Source organism: Mus musculus, chromosome 13 (assembly GCF_000001635.26).
Source record: "Mus musculus strain C57BL/6J chromosome 13, GRCm38.p6 C57BL/6J".
NCBI classification, from domain to species: domain Eukaryota; kingdom Metazoa; phylum Chordata; class Mammalia; order Rodentia; family Muridae; genus Mus; species Mus musculus.
Window position 1 is genome coordinate 34,442,495 of NC_000079.6, and position 13,986 is coordinate 34,456,480.

Below are 13,986 nucleotides of genomic sequence, written 5' to 3' on the forward strand. Positions count from 1 at the left end.
TTTTGTTTCTACTAAAAGGGATGGTTTTATTTTTTGCAAAAAAAAAAAAAAATCACAATTAGGCCTCTGATTGAATTGGAGACATAGTTCAACTTGCTGTTCCATGGTAATTTTTAAAAAATTAAATTGGATAAAATATTTAGATTTAGTATTTCTCATAATTTGAGATTAAATCTGCTTCCCCCTCCTCCCAAAGACATTTTTTTTCTTTTAAAGAAAAAAAAGGTACGTTTTCATCTGCATTAGTCAGTTTTTTGTCACTATAACAAAATGCCTGTGATTATTATCTTTTAGTTTTAACTCTTCCTACTTTCTTTCTGTGGTACTTGGGACTGAACCCAGGAAACCAGGGCCTCTTGCATAGCCCTATCATCATCATCATCATCATCATCGTCATCACCATCGTCATCGTCATCATCATCATCGTGTTGTATTTTAAGACAGGTCTCCCGTGCTTGACTTGAACTCTTACTGTGGGCCAGTCAGGTTTTTAACATTTTCTCTTCTTTCCTCAGCCTTCAGATTAGCTCAGATTATAGTTCTGTCTACAAAGTCAGGATTTGTTTGTTGTTGTTATTGTTTGTTTTTTTGTTTTGTTTTTTTTCTCTTTTAAGTGTTGGTTTTTGAAAGAACTTTTGTTTCTTAAGTTTATTACATAAGTGTGATTTATTGCTCACCTTTCTGTAATAGCCAGCCCCAACCCTGAACCATCTTCTTTCAGATAAACCTAGGGGGTATGATTCACCTCACTGGCTTTCCCTAAATGACCTGGGCCTGCCATAAAAAACAAAGGTCCTCCCACGAGCTGAGACACAAGTCAGGTGTCCTTTCCTGCACAGAATAGGCTATCCTATACCTACTACCACACATCAATGGTTCTGAAATTCATGTGTTAAAAATGGGATTTTTTTTTACTTGCTATTTACAGCTCGTGGCTTATGTCTTTCTAAAGGAACATGCATCAGGGTTTATAATATGGGCTCCAGACACTCAGAAGTCAGGAATTCTAGACTCAGTAGTGGAGCATCCCATGAAAGCAGAGTTGGACGTGGCAGCTTCTGCCTGTGATCACAGCACTTAGGAAGTGGACGCAGGAGGGTCTCCAGTCAGCTTCTACTCTTCAGTTACACCGCAAATCAGAGGCCAGCTCCCCACCCTACCCCCATCCAAGGAAGACATACAGCATCGACAAAGCTCCCTTGCTGTACAACCATTTTTATTTGTTTATCCTTAGTACAGGGCTAGTGGGCATAGCTTGGTATTTGGTCCATGGTGTTCTGTATTCAGTGAAAAGTGGAGCTTTGTAACTCTGTCTCTTAATGTGCTGTGAACATCTTTTTGCATCATAACACTTGCTGTTTGCCCAGTGTCTAATGTTCCATTGGCTCTCCTTGTCACAACTCATGGAACCAGTGTCCCACTACTGGATACCCATGCTCTTTCCACTCCTGATGTGCAACAAAGGCTGAGATGTGATTTCATCCATTTTTCACACATCTCCTAGAAGCTAAAATGTGAGTAAGTCTGTGCTGCATTTAAAAAGCATGATACTGATTGCCTTCCTGAAAGTTTGTACCCATCTCCTGCCCTCAGTGATCCCACCTACTCTGCTCACAGGTATATTATTTCACCTTGAGTTTCCTTGATTATAGAAGGAGGAGGTGGAGGAGGAGGAGGAGGAAGAGGAGAAGGGGGAGGGGGAAGGGGAGGGGGAGGAGGAGGAGGAGGAGGAGGAGAAGGAGAAGAGAAGAAGAAGAAGAAGAAGAAGAAGAAGAAGAAGGAGGAGGAGGAGGAGGAGGAGGAGGAGGAGGAGGAGGAGGAGGAGGAGGAGGAGGAGGAGGAGGCAGCCTTGCCCTGTGAGTTAAGCCTGCATGGAGGTCAGCCACATGGTGGTAGGCAGTCACATGGCAGGGAGCAGGGCTTCAGGGAAAGGGTCAGGAAGTCCAAGGTGTTAGGGGAACTGCTTAAAGCAGAGACACAGAAAGAAATGTTTAAGGTTTTAGGAGTAATGAAGCTTCATGGTTTTGGCCCTGCAAGAGACAGCCCTGTAGGCAGAAATTCTCAGAAGGGAAAGCACAGTATCTAGTTGGGGGGTGGGGTGGCTAATTATTCTGCCCATTTCTTTATCAAGGCTTTAGTAGTGGTCCCCAACCTTCCTAATGCTGTGACCCTTTAATACAGTTCCTCACGTTGTAGTGACTCCCACCCATAAAGTTATTTTCATTGCTACTTCATACTTGTAATTTTTCTACAGTTATGAATTGTAATATAACAATTTTTTGGAGATAGAGGTTTGCCATGGGGGTTGAGACCTACAGGTTGAGAACTGCTGCCTTATGGTTTCCCAGGGATGGTCCCTTGGCCTGGTGATCAACCAGGTCAACTGGGATGCTAAGTCACCAGCTATGCTTGAGATTTCATCTTAGCCATAAGGCACTAACTTTCCATTAGTAGACCTTTACTGATCTCTCCTCTACCCAACCCCATGAAGAAATAACCCTAAAATCTTTTAAAAAAAATGGAATTGGGGCATAAATAAACCTCATTTTCACTATGAGAGCCGGTTCCAAATCTGTTGCCTGTTTATTATGCTCAGGCTGGAGTTTTGCTTTCCCTGGGTCATTTGTAGACTCCAGGCAGGGGGGAATCAATGAAGAGGACAGAGGAAATCTGCACTCCCTTCAGAGAGAGAACCAAGGACATCCTTGGAATCGCTGCGTTTGGGACCCCTGCCCTAAGCAGCCTGTCCAGTTTCCACCTCCCATTCTTACCATCCCCAACTCTGAAGAGGTAATCCTAATTGCTATTAGGGAATCCAGGGAATGACCCATCTGACTCCTTAGAGCTGAATGTGAGAAATGGGTATGTCAGTTCTAACAGATTTTGATTTGGGCATTAAAAAAAATATCCTCTGCAGGGCTGGAGAGGTTTGCACTGGAAGGGGGCTGGCTGCTCTTCCAAATGATCTGAGTTTATTTCCCTGTACTCACAAGAGTCTGTGACTCCAGCCCCAGGGCATCTGGTCCCCTCTTCTGGCCTCTGTGGACACCAGTTACACACAGTGGTACATCGACATACATGCAGACAGAACTCTTATACACAAAAAGTAGATAAATAAAGAACAAACAAACGAACAAACAAACAAACCTCTGTTCTAGCTTCCTTGGCTTTCTACCTAAGGCCTGCAATGCCAATACTTCGTGCCTTAACCTCTCCTTCACTTATCTTTCCAGGTGCCAGAGATGAGGGATTCCTTCCCTCCATTTGACAGTTGCACACATAAAACCACTGATGCACTTTGGGGCTTTTAAAATTTCCTTGAATTTTAATGAAGTAGGATCTATTCATTTTCTTCTTTCTCTATCCCCTCCCCCATTTTCACCCAGTGCTAGAGATCAAAGCCAGGGTCTCCCACATGGTAGGTAAGAGGCTTTTCATTTTGTATGTATCTGTTGTTCCTTGGGCAACTTGCACTTTCTTAAATTTTTTTGCTTTCAAAAAAGTCTCCCACTAACCTGGAACTCACTGAGTAGACTAGACTGGCAGGCCAGTGAGCCTCAGGGATCTCCCTGTCTCTGCCTTCTCAGCTATAGATTATACAGTCGCACAACCTTACCTTCTTACCTTACCTAGATGTGTTTGTTGGATGTGGGTTCTGGGATCAGAACTACTTTATTGTCTGAGCTATCTCTCCGAAGATGAATGAGTGTTCTCAAAATATGTTGGCCATTTGTATTTGTCCTTTTATAATAAACTTGCTTATTTATTCCATTAAGCTTTACTTTTTCTTCACATATATTACTGCATTTTCTGCACTGTGCTTGGTCGCCCCCCTCCACCCCGCCCACCACGACACACTTATGGGTCTTGCTAGGTAGCTTAGGCGGACTGGGAATTGGAGATCCTTCTGCCTCCAGGCTCTGAGTGCTGATATCACAGGCGTGGGTTAGATTGCTTTTGAATTACCATGAATTACCCTTTAATTACCGCCACGTCATGTCACATGCAAACCAAAGACAAAGAAGTCTCAGGAACTTCCAGTTTGGCCAACTGTACTGCCCTCGGGTGAGACAGGCAGGCCAGGGCAGGGCTATGAGCCTGTCTGATGTGCATTCTCAGTGGGCGAGCTCCACACACAGGCAGGCAACAGTTCCAGCTTGCTGACTTGGGAAGCAGAGCCCCCCCCCAACCCCCCAAGGGGCAAGGACTCTGCTCATGGCCCACTGGAGTGGAAGTACTTCAGGTGCCCAGGTCAGCAACTCTGTGTAGAAATGGGAGACATAGGCTGGGAAGGATATCAACCATGCCCACTTGGAGAGCCTGTTCATGGGACAGACCCCCTACTCTAAAAGGGAAATCCTAGGCTCCCACTCCTGTGGAAGGGCAACTAAGTCTCCACCCAGGCTGCTCTGACCCAGGCAGCAATGAAAGGCAAGAGTCTCTTTGACAGGTCAGTGAGAAATTGCTCAGGGCCATCTCAGCCATCAAAGTAAACACCATAAACCTTTTCCATGGGCCATGCCAGGCCTAGGCTGGCTGTGTTCCAGGCCCTCATGGCCATTGCTTCTGAAACTAGTTATGTGTTTGTCTTCAAAGACCTCTGCTATCATTAACAAGGGGAAGGGAGTTGACATTTATTAAGAACCTACTAAGTGCCAGGTACTGCTGTCAGCATATTCCAGTAGGCAGATTCAACTAAGGGAGGAATGGTCACCTGGGACTTGCATAGTTCAGATGAGAAAGACTTGTTCTTTAAGGTTTCATATGTAAAATAAGGAAGAAAAATCAAGGATCTGGAAACCAAACCACTCTTCCCAGTCACTAATATCAACAGCTTAGTTGCTAAGAAGTGTGAGGAGGAAGCAATACAGGAGTTGGGTTAGCAGCTAACTAGGAGGATTGCACACCAGTGGTCTACAGCACTTAAGGCCACTAGTGCTAACACAAACTTATCATGTAGTTCAAAATGACTAGAAGCAAAGATGTTGAAGGTTCCCAGTACACACGCATTCGAGAGTGCGCGCTCACATGCGTGCGCTCCCCTCCATACCCCCCTATCACACAAAGGTGCTAAATACAACCACTCACCAATCTGATCAGTGCATTGTAGATCTGTGTCACACTATCACAACTTGTGTCACAAACATGCACAATTGTTAGTTAAAAATTGAAAAATAGATACACACTCTTTTTTTTTTAATTAGAATTTACTTTATTTACATTTCAAATGTTGTCCCCTCTCCTGGTTTCTCCTCTAAAAACCCACTATCACCTCCCCCATCCCTCAAGCTCCCCTCCTCATGCTCACCAACCCAGCCACACCCACTTCCTGGTCCTGGCATTCACATACACTGGGACATAGAGCCTTCACACGACCAAAGGACTCTCCTCCTGTTGATGACCGACTAGGCCATCCTCTGCTACATATGCAGCTAGAGCCATGAGTCCCACCATGTGTTTTCTTTGGTTGGTGGTTTAGTCCCTGGGAGCTCTGGGGGTACTGGTTAGTTCATATTGTTCTTCCTCCTATGGGGCTGCTAACCCCTTCAGCTCCTTGGATACTTTCTCTAGCTCCTTTATTGGGGACCCTGTGCTCAGTCCAATGGTAGGCTTCGAGGATCCACCTCTGTATTTGTCAGACATTGGTGAAGCCGCTCTGAAGACAGCTATAACTGGCTTCTGTCAGATCCAGGACTGGCTCACCTGGAGATCCTTCCCATATACAATCACCAAACCCAGACACTTTTGTGGAAGCACACTCTTGCCCTTTGTGATTCTAGATATGTTGTACGTGTACACAGTATCTTATAGCATCAAGTCAAATTTATTATATATTTACATCTGTAATCTATTTCATATAAAGCATAAACTTATCATACAGTATATATTGTACAATATGCATTTCTCCTTTTTTATTCTTTTTTATTAGAGATTTTCTTTATTTACATTTCAAATGCTATCCTGAAAGTTCCCTATACCCTCCCCCTGCCCTGCTCCACTACCCACCCACTCCCACTTCTTGGCCCTGGTGTTCCCCTGTACTGGGGCATATAAAGTTTGCAAGACCAAGGGGCCTCTTTTCCCAATGATGGCCGAATAGGCCATCTTCTGCTACATATGCAGCTAGAGACATGAGCTCTGGGGGTATTGGTTAGTTCATATTGTTGTTCCACCTATAAGGTTGCAGACCCCTTCAGCTCCTTGGGTGCTTTCTCTAGCTTCTCCACTGGGGGCCCTGTGTTCCATCTTATAGATGACTGTGAGCATCCACTTCTGTATTTGCCAGGCACTGGCAAAGCCTCATAGGAGACAAATACATCAGGGTCCCTTCAGCAAAATCTTGCTGGCATATGCAACAGTGTCTGAGTTTGGGGAATGATTATGGGATGGATCCCCAGGTGCGGTAGTCTTTGGATAGTCCATCCTTTTGTCTTAGCTCCAAGCTTTGTCTCTGTAACTCCTTTCATGGGTATTTTGTTCCCTATTCTAAGGAGAAATGAAGTATCCACACGATGGTCTTCCTTCTTCTTGATTTTCTTGTGTTTTGCCAATTGTATCTTGGGTATTTTAAGTTTCTGGGCTAATATCCACTTATCAGTGAGTACTTATCTAATGACTTCTTTTGTGATTGGGTTATCTCACTAAGGATGATATCCTCCAGATACATCCATTTGCCTGCCCAAAAATTTCATAAATTCATTGTTTCTAATAGCTGAGTAGTACCCCATTGTGTAAATGTACCACATTATCTGTATCCATTCCTCTCTTGAGGGACATCTGATTTCTTTCCAGCTTCTGGCTATTATAAATAAGGCTGGTATGAACATAGTGGAGTATATGTTCTTATTACCAGTTGGAACATCTTCTGGGTATATGCCCAGGAGAGGTATTGCTGGTTCTTCCGCTAATACTATGTCCAATGTTCTGAGGAACTACCAGATTGACTTCCAGAGTGGTTGTATAAGCTTGCAATCCCACCAGCAATGGAGGAGTGTTCCTCTTTCTCCACATCCTCGCCAGCATCTGCTGTCACCTGAATTTTTGACCTTAGCCATTCTGACTGGTGTGAGGTGGAAACTCAAGGTTGTTTTGATTTGCATTTCCCTAATGATTAAGGATGTTGAAAATTTTTTCAGGTGCTTTTCAGCCATTCGATATTCCTCAGTTGAGAATTCTTTGTTTAGCTCTGTACCCCAATTTTTAATGGGGTTATTTGAATTTCTGGAGTCCAGCTTCTTGAGCTCTTTGTATATATTGAATATTAGTCCCCTATCAGGTTTATGATTGGTAAAAATCCTTTCCCAATTTGTTGGTGCCCTTTTTGTATTATTGACAGTGTCTTTGGTCTTACAGAAGCTTTGCAATTTTATGAGGTCCCATTTGTCAATTCTTGATCTTACAACACAAGCCATTGCTGTTCTGTTTAGAAAAATTTCCCCTGTGCTCATATCATCAAGGGTTTTCCCCACTTTCTCCTCTATTAATTTCAGTGTCTCTGGTTTTATGTGGAGTTCTTTGATCCACTTAGACTTGAGAACTGTACAAGGAGATGAGAATGGATCAATTCACATTCTTCTACATGATAACCACCAGTTGTGCCAGCACCATTTGTTGCAAAAGCTGTCTTTTTCCACTGGATGGTTTTAGCTCCCTTGTCAAAGATCAAGTGACCATAGGTGTGTGGATTCATTTCTGGGTCTTCAATTCTATTCCATTGATCTACCTGTCTGTCGCTGTACCAGTACCATGTAGTTTTTATCACAATTGCTCTGTAGTACAGCTTAATGTCAGTAATGGGGATTCCACCAGAGGTTCTTTTATTGTTGAGAATAGTTTTCGCTATCATAGGTTTTTTTATTATTCCATATGAATTTGCAAATTGCCCTTTCTAACTCAGTGAAGAATTGAGTTGGAATTTTGATGGGGATTGCATTGAATCTGTAGATTGCTTTCAGCAGGATAGCCATTTTGACTATATTAATCCTGCTAATCCATGACCATGGAAGATCTTTCCATCTTCTGAGATCTTCTTCAATTTCTTTCTTCAAAGACTTGAAGTTCTTATCATCAGATCTTTCATTTCCTTAGTTAGAGTCACACTAAGGTATTTTATATTATTTGTGACTATTGTGAAGGGTGTTGTTTCCCTAATTTCTTTCTCAGCCTGTTTATCCTTTGTGTAGAGAAAGGCCATTGATTTGTTTGAGTTAATTTTATATCTAGCTACTGCATTGAAGCTGTTTATCAGGTTTAGGAGTTCTCTGGTAGAATTTTTAGGGTCACTTATATATACTATCATATCATCTGCAAATAGTGATATTTTGACTTCTTCCTTTTCAATTTGTATCCCCTTGATCTCCTTTTGTTGTCAAATTGCTCTGGCTAGGACTTCAAGTACTGTATTGAATAGGTAGAGAGAAAATAGGCAGCTTGTCTAGTCCCTGATTTTAGTGGGATTCCTTCGAGTTTCTCTCCATTTAGTTTGATGTTGGCCACTGGTTTGCTTTATATTGCTTTTATTATGTTTAGGTATGGGCCTTGAATTCCTGATATTTCCAAGACTTTTATCATAAAGGGGTGTTGGATTTTGTTAAATGCGTTCTCAGCATCTACTGAGATGATCATGTGGTTTTTGTCTTTGAGTTTGTTTATATAGTGGAATATGTTGAAGGATTTCCGTATATTAAACCATCCTTGCATCCCTGGGATGAAGCCTACTTGGTCATGATGGATGATTGTTTTGATGTGTTCTTGAATTTGGTTTGCAAGGATTTTACTGAGTATTTTTGGATCGATGTTCATAAAGGAAATTGGTCTGAAGTTCTCTTTTTTTTGTTGGATCTTTGTGTGGTTTAGGTATCAGAGTAATTGTGGCTTCATAGAATGAATTGGGTAGAGTACCTTCTGTTTCTATTTTGTGGAATAGTTTGAGTAGAGTTGAAATTAGGTCTTCTTTGAAGGTCTGATAGAACTATGCACTAAACCCATCTGGTCCTGGGCTTTTTTTGGTTGGGAGACTATTGATGACTGCTTTTATTTCTTTAGGGGAAATGGGACTGTTAAGATCGTTAATCTGATCCTGATTTAACTTTGGTACCTGGTATCTGTCTAGGAAGTTGTCCATTTCATCCAGGTTTTCTAGTTTTGTTGAGTATAGCCTTTTGTAGTAGGCTCTGATAATGTTTTGGATTTCCTCAGGATCTGTTGCTATCTCTCCCTTTTCATTTCTGATTTTGTTAATTAGGATAATGTCCTGTGCCCTCTAGATAGTCTGGCTAAAGGTTTATCTATTTGTTGATTTTCTCAAAGAACCAGCTCCTGGTTTGGTTGATTCTATGAATAGTTCTTTTTGTTTCCACTTGGTTGATTTCAGCCCTGAGTTTTATTATTTCTTGTCTTCTACTCCTCTTGGGTGAATTGGCTTCCTTTGGTTCTAGAGCTTCTAGGTGTGCTATCAGGCTGCTAGTATATGCTCTCTCTAGTTTCTTTTTGGAGGCACTCAGGGCCATGAGTTTTCCTCTTAGGACTGCCTTTATTGTGTCCCATAAGTTTGGGTATGTTGTGGCTTCATACTCTAAAAAGTCTTTCATATCTTTCTTTATTTCATCCTTGACCAAGGAATCATTGAGTAGAGTGTTGTTCAGTTTCCATGAGAATGTTGGCTTTCTACTATTTATGTTGTTATTGAAGATCAGCCTTTGTCCGTGGTGACCTGATAGGATGCATGGGATAATTTCAATATTTTTGTATCTGTGGAGGCCAATTATATGGTCAATTTTGGAGGAGGTACTGTGTGGCGCTGAGAAGAAGGTATATCCTTTTGTTTTAGGATAAAATGTTCTGTAGATATCTATTAAATCCATTTGTTACATAACTTCTGTTAGTGCCCATGTGTCTCTGTTTATTTTCTGTTTCCAGGATCTGTCCATTGGTGAGTAGGGTGTTGAAGTCTCCCACTATTATTGTGTGAGGTGCAATGTGTGCTTTGAGCTTTACTAAAGTTTCTTTAATGAATGTGGCTGCCCTTGTATTTGGAGCATAGATATTCGGAATTGAGGGTTCATCTTGGTAGATTTTACCTTTGATGAGTATGAAGTACCCCTCTTTGTCTTTTTTGATAACTTTGGGTTGGAAGTCAATTTTATTTGATATTAGAGTCAGCTTTTTTCTTCAGACCATTTATTTGGAAAATTGTTTTCCAGCCTTTCACTCTGATGTAATGTCTGTCTTTTTCCCTGAGGTGGATTTCCTGTAAGCAGTAAAATGTTGGGTCCTGTTTGTGTAGCCAGTCTATCAGTCTATGTCTTTTTACTGGGGAAGTGAGTCCATTGATGTTAAGAGAAATTAAAGAAAAGTAATTGTTGCTTCCTGTTATTTTTGTTTTTAAAGTTGGGATTCTGTTCTTGCGGCTGTCTTCTTTTGGGTTTGTTGAAGGATTACTTTCTTGCTTTTTCTAGGGTGTAGTTTCTGTCCTTGTTTTGGTGTTTTCCCTTTTTTATCCTTTGAAGAGCTGGATTCGTGGAAAGATATTGTGTCAATTTGGTTTTATCATGGAATAGTTTGGTTTCTCCATGTATGGTAATTGAGAGTTTTGCTGGGTATAGTAGCCTGGGTTGGCATTTGTGTTCTCTTAGGGTCTGCATAACAGCTATCTAGGATCTTCTGGCTTTCATAGTCTCTGGTGAAAAGTGTGGTGTAATTCTAATAGGCCTGCCTTTATATCTTACTTGACCTTTTTCCCTTACTACTTTTAATATTCTATCTTTATTAAGTGCATTTGTTGTTCTGGTTATAATGTGACGGGCAGAAATTCTTTTCTGGTCCAGTCTATTTGGAGTTCTGTAGGTTTCTTGTATGTTCATGGGCACCTCTTTCTTTAGGTTTGGGAAGTTTTCTTCTATAATTTTGTTGAAGATATTTGCTGGCCTTTTAAATTGAAAATCTTCATTCTCATCCACTCCTATTATCCGTAGGTTTGGTCTTCTCATTGTGTCCTGGATTTCCTGGAAGTTTTGAGTTAGGATCTTTTTGCATTTTGCATTTTCTTTGATTGTTGTGCCCATGTTCTCTATGGAATCTTCTGCACCCGGGAGTCTCTCTTCCATCACTTGGATTCTGTTGCTGATGCTCGCTCACATCTATGGTTCCTGATTTCTTTCCTAGGGTTTCTATCTCCAGAGTTGTCTCACTTTGGGTTTTCTTCATTGTTTCTACTTCCTCTTTTAGGTCTTGAATGGTTTTGTTCAATTCCATCACCTGTTTGGTTGTGTTTTCCTGTAGCTCTTTAAGGGATTTTTGTGTTTCCTCTTTAATGACTTCTACCTCTTTAGCACTATTCTCCTGTATTTCTTTAAATGAGTTATTAATTGCCTTTTCAAGGTCCTCTACCAGCATCATGAGATATGATTTTAAATTAGAGTGTGTTGGGGTATCTAGGACTGGCTGAAGTGGGAGTGCTGGGTTCTGATGATGGTGAGTGGTCTTGATTTCTATTAGTAAGATTCTTACGTTTGCTTTTCACCATCTGGTAATCTCTGGAGTTAGATGTTGTAGTTCTCTCTGGTTGGAGCTTGTTCCTCCTGTGATTCTACTAGCCTCTGTCAGCAGTCCTGGGAGTCCAGCTCTTTCCTGAGTCTCAGTGGTCAGAGTACTCTCTGCAGGCAAGCTCTCCTCTTGCAGGGAAGGTACACAGAAGTCTGGCGTTCAGACCTGCCTCCTGGCTGAAGATGAAGGCCCGAAACAGGGCCTGTTCCAGAAGATGTGTTGCCTCTGCAGTCCGCACTCTCACCTGCGCCGACTGGTCTCTGAGGGACCCAGGGCCCAAGATGGCTCCCTCACCTGCTCAAGTAATCAGAGTCCTCCCAGGCAGACACCTCTCCTCTGGCGGGGAAGGTGCCTGGATGTCTGGAGCCCTAAATGGGGTCTGTCCCAGAAGCTGTGTTGCTTCTGCCTGTCCCAGAAACTGTGTCACTTCTGTAGTCCGCACTCTCACCTGCGCAGACTAGTCACTGAGGGACCCGGAACCCAAGATGGCTTTCTCCCCTGCTCAGGCAGTCAGAGTCCTCCTGGGCAGGCACCCACAATATGCATTTTTACAAATGTATTTGACTTGATTCCATTCAGACCATAGGCTTCATTTACATTTCACACCTAGCCTTTCAGGAATTATGATGGACCACAAAAGTTTGGAAAGGAAGACCCCTTTGTAATGTCTCTTTGTTTTGTTGTACCAGCAAAACAGTGTGTCACTAGAACAGGCAGATGAACCTTGGGCTGATACTGGCCCTGTGGATGGGAATAGGCTCAGGTTCCAAGGCACCTGCTGACGCTTTGGTTACTATGGAGAGAGGCCCAGTAGAAGTGAAATGGGGACAACTGAGAGCCTTGGATGACTGCAAGTTACTAATAGTATAGATGTCTTTTGAAATGTTTAGCCATTCCATAGGACATCAGGCAGACATCAGCCTGTGTGTACATAGATGCTGTAAGGAGGAGGGGACCTATCCTGTAGTGTTTCCTCCCTAAATATTGATAACTTCCCGTTCCTGCAGCTTGTTTGACTGTTTGTACTACATATATCTTTTTCTCTAAGTGCAAGGACAACTTTTTCAGATAGGTCATACCCTTTTGTATAACAAATTATCTTAAAGTGTGGTGGTTTAAAACAATAAGCCTTATCTCTCATAGTTTCCTAGGGTCAGGAATCTAAACTATCAGCTAAGATTGCAGGCACCTGAAGGCTTAGCTTTGAAGGCTGGGTAATTGTCTCTGAGCTCACTCACGAGACTGAGGCAGGAGACTTAGGGTTGGGAGGACCTCACAAAGAAGATAATGATTAATCTTGTCAACTTGGAATGATCTAGACTCAGCAAAGAGACAAGCTCAAAGTGAGTTTCTAGATTGGGTCAACTGAGATGGGCTGGGGGTCCCTGACTGAATAAAATGGGAAGCCATCTGGGCTTCTGCCTTCATCTCTCCTTCCTGGTGGCAAATACAAGCTCCAGTCCTGATAACTCCCCTGCTGTGATGGACTGTACCCTAGGATGGACTGTAACCCCAAACTCTGAGCCAAATAATCCCTTCCTTCCTTCCTTCCTTCCTTCCTTCCTTCCTTCCTTCCTTCCACGGCTGTGTCAGATATTTCGTCACAGCTACGAGAAAAGTAACTAAATACAGAGGGTAACCATGCTGGTTGTTAATGACACAGCCAGAGCTTTCTGAAAGGATGGAACCTCAATTGAGAAAACACCTCCATGAGATCCAGCTAGAGGGAATTTTCTTAATTAGTGATTGATGGGGAACAGTGCTATCCCTGGGCAGGTGGTCCTGGATTCTGTAAGAAAGCAAGCTGAGCAAGCCATGCAGAGCAAGCCAGTAAGCAGTGCCCCTCCATGGCCTCTTACATCAGCTCCTGCCTCCAGGTTTCTGTCCTGTTTGAGCTCTGGTCCTTAATTCCTTCAGTGATTGACTGTGACATAGAAGTGTAAGCCAAATAAACCCTTTCTTCCCTAAGTTGTTTGGTCTTGGTGCTTCATCCCAGGAACAGAAACCCTAAGTAAGGCAATATAAAGCCCTGAAAGTTCCACCCTGAGGAATTGGTCAATGCTATCTATAAAGGAGCATTAGGTTTCAACTTTGACCTCTCTTGCTGTACTTCATGTGATGGCCTCTACCACGTCATGACTGATAAGAAGCCCCTCACCAGATCCGGCCACCAGAACTACAAGAAAGAAATCTCTGTTCCTTATAAAGCAGCTGGTCTGTGGGTCTCTGTTAGAGCAGTGCACAGAGCAGAAAACAGCTGTGACTCTTCCAAAGCTGTCATAAAAAGTGTTACCCTGTGACATATAAGTCTGCAGTCCAGAGGGATGCATACTTACTTTTTAAAAGGACTTTGCTTTTTTTGTTAGTTTTACAATCCACATTACTCGAAATACATCTCAAGTGAGCTGTTTGCAGCATCTTATTCTGAGGAAACTAAAGTTG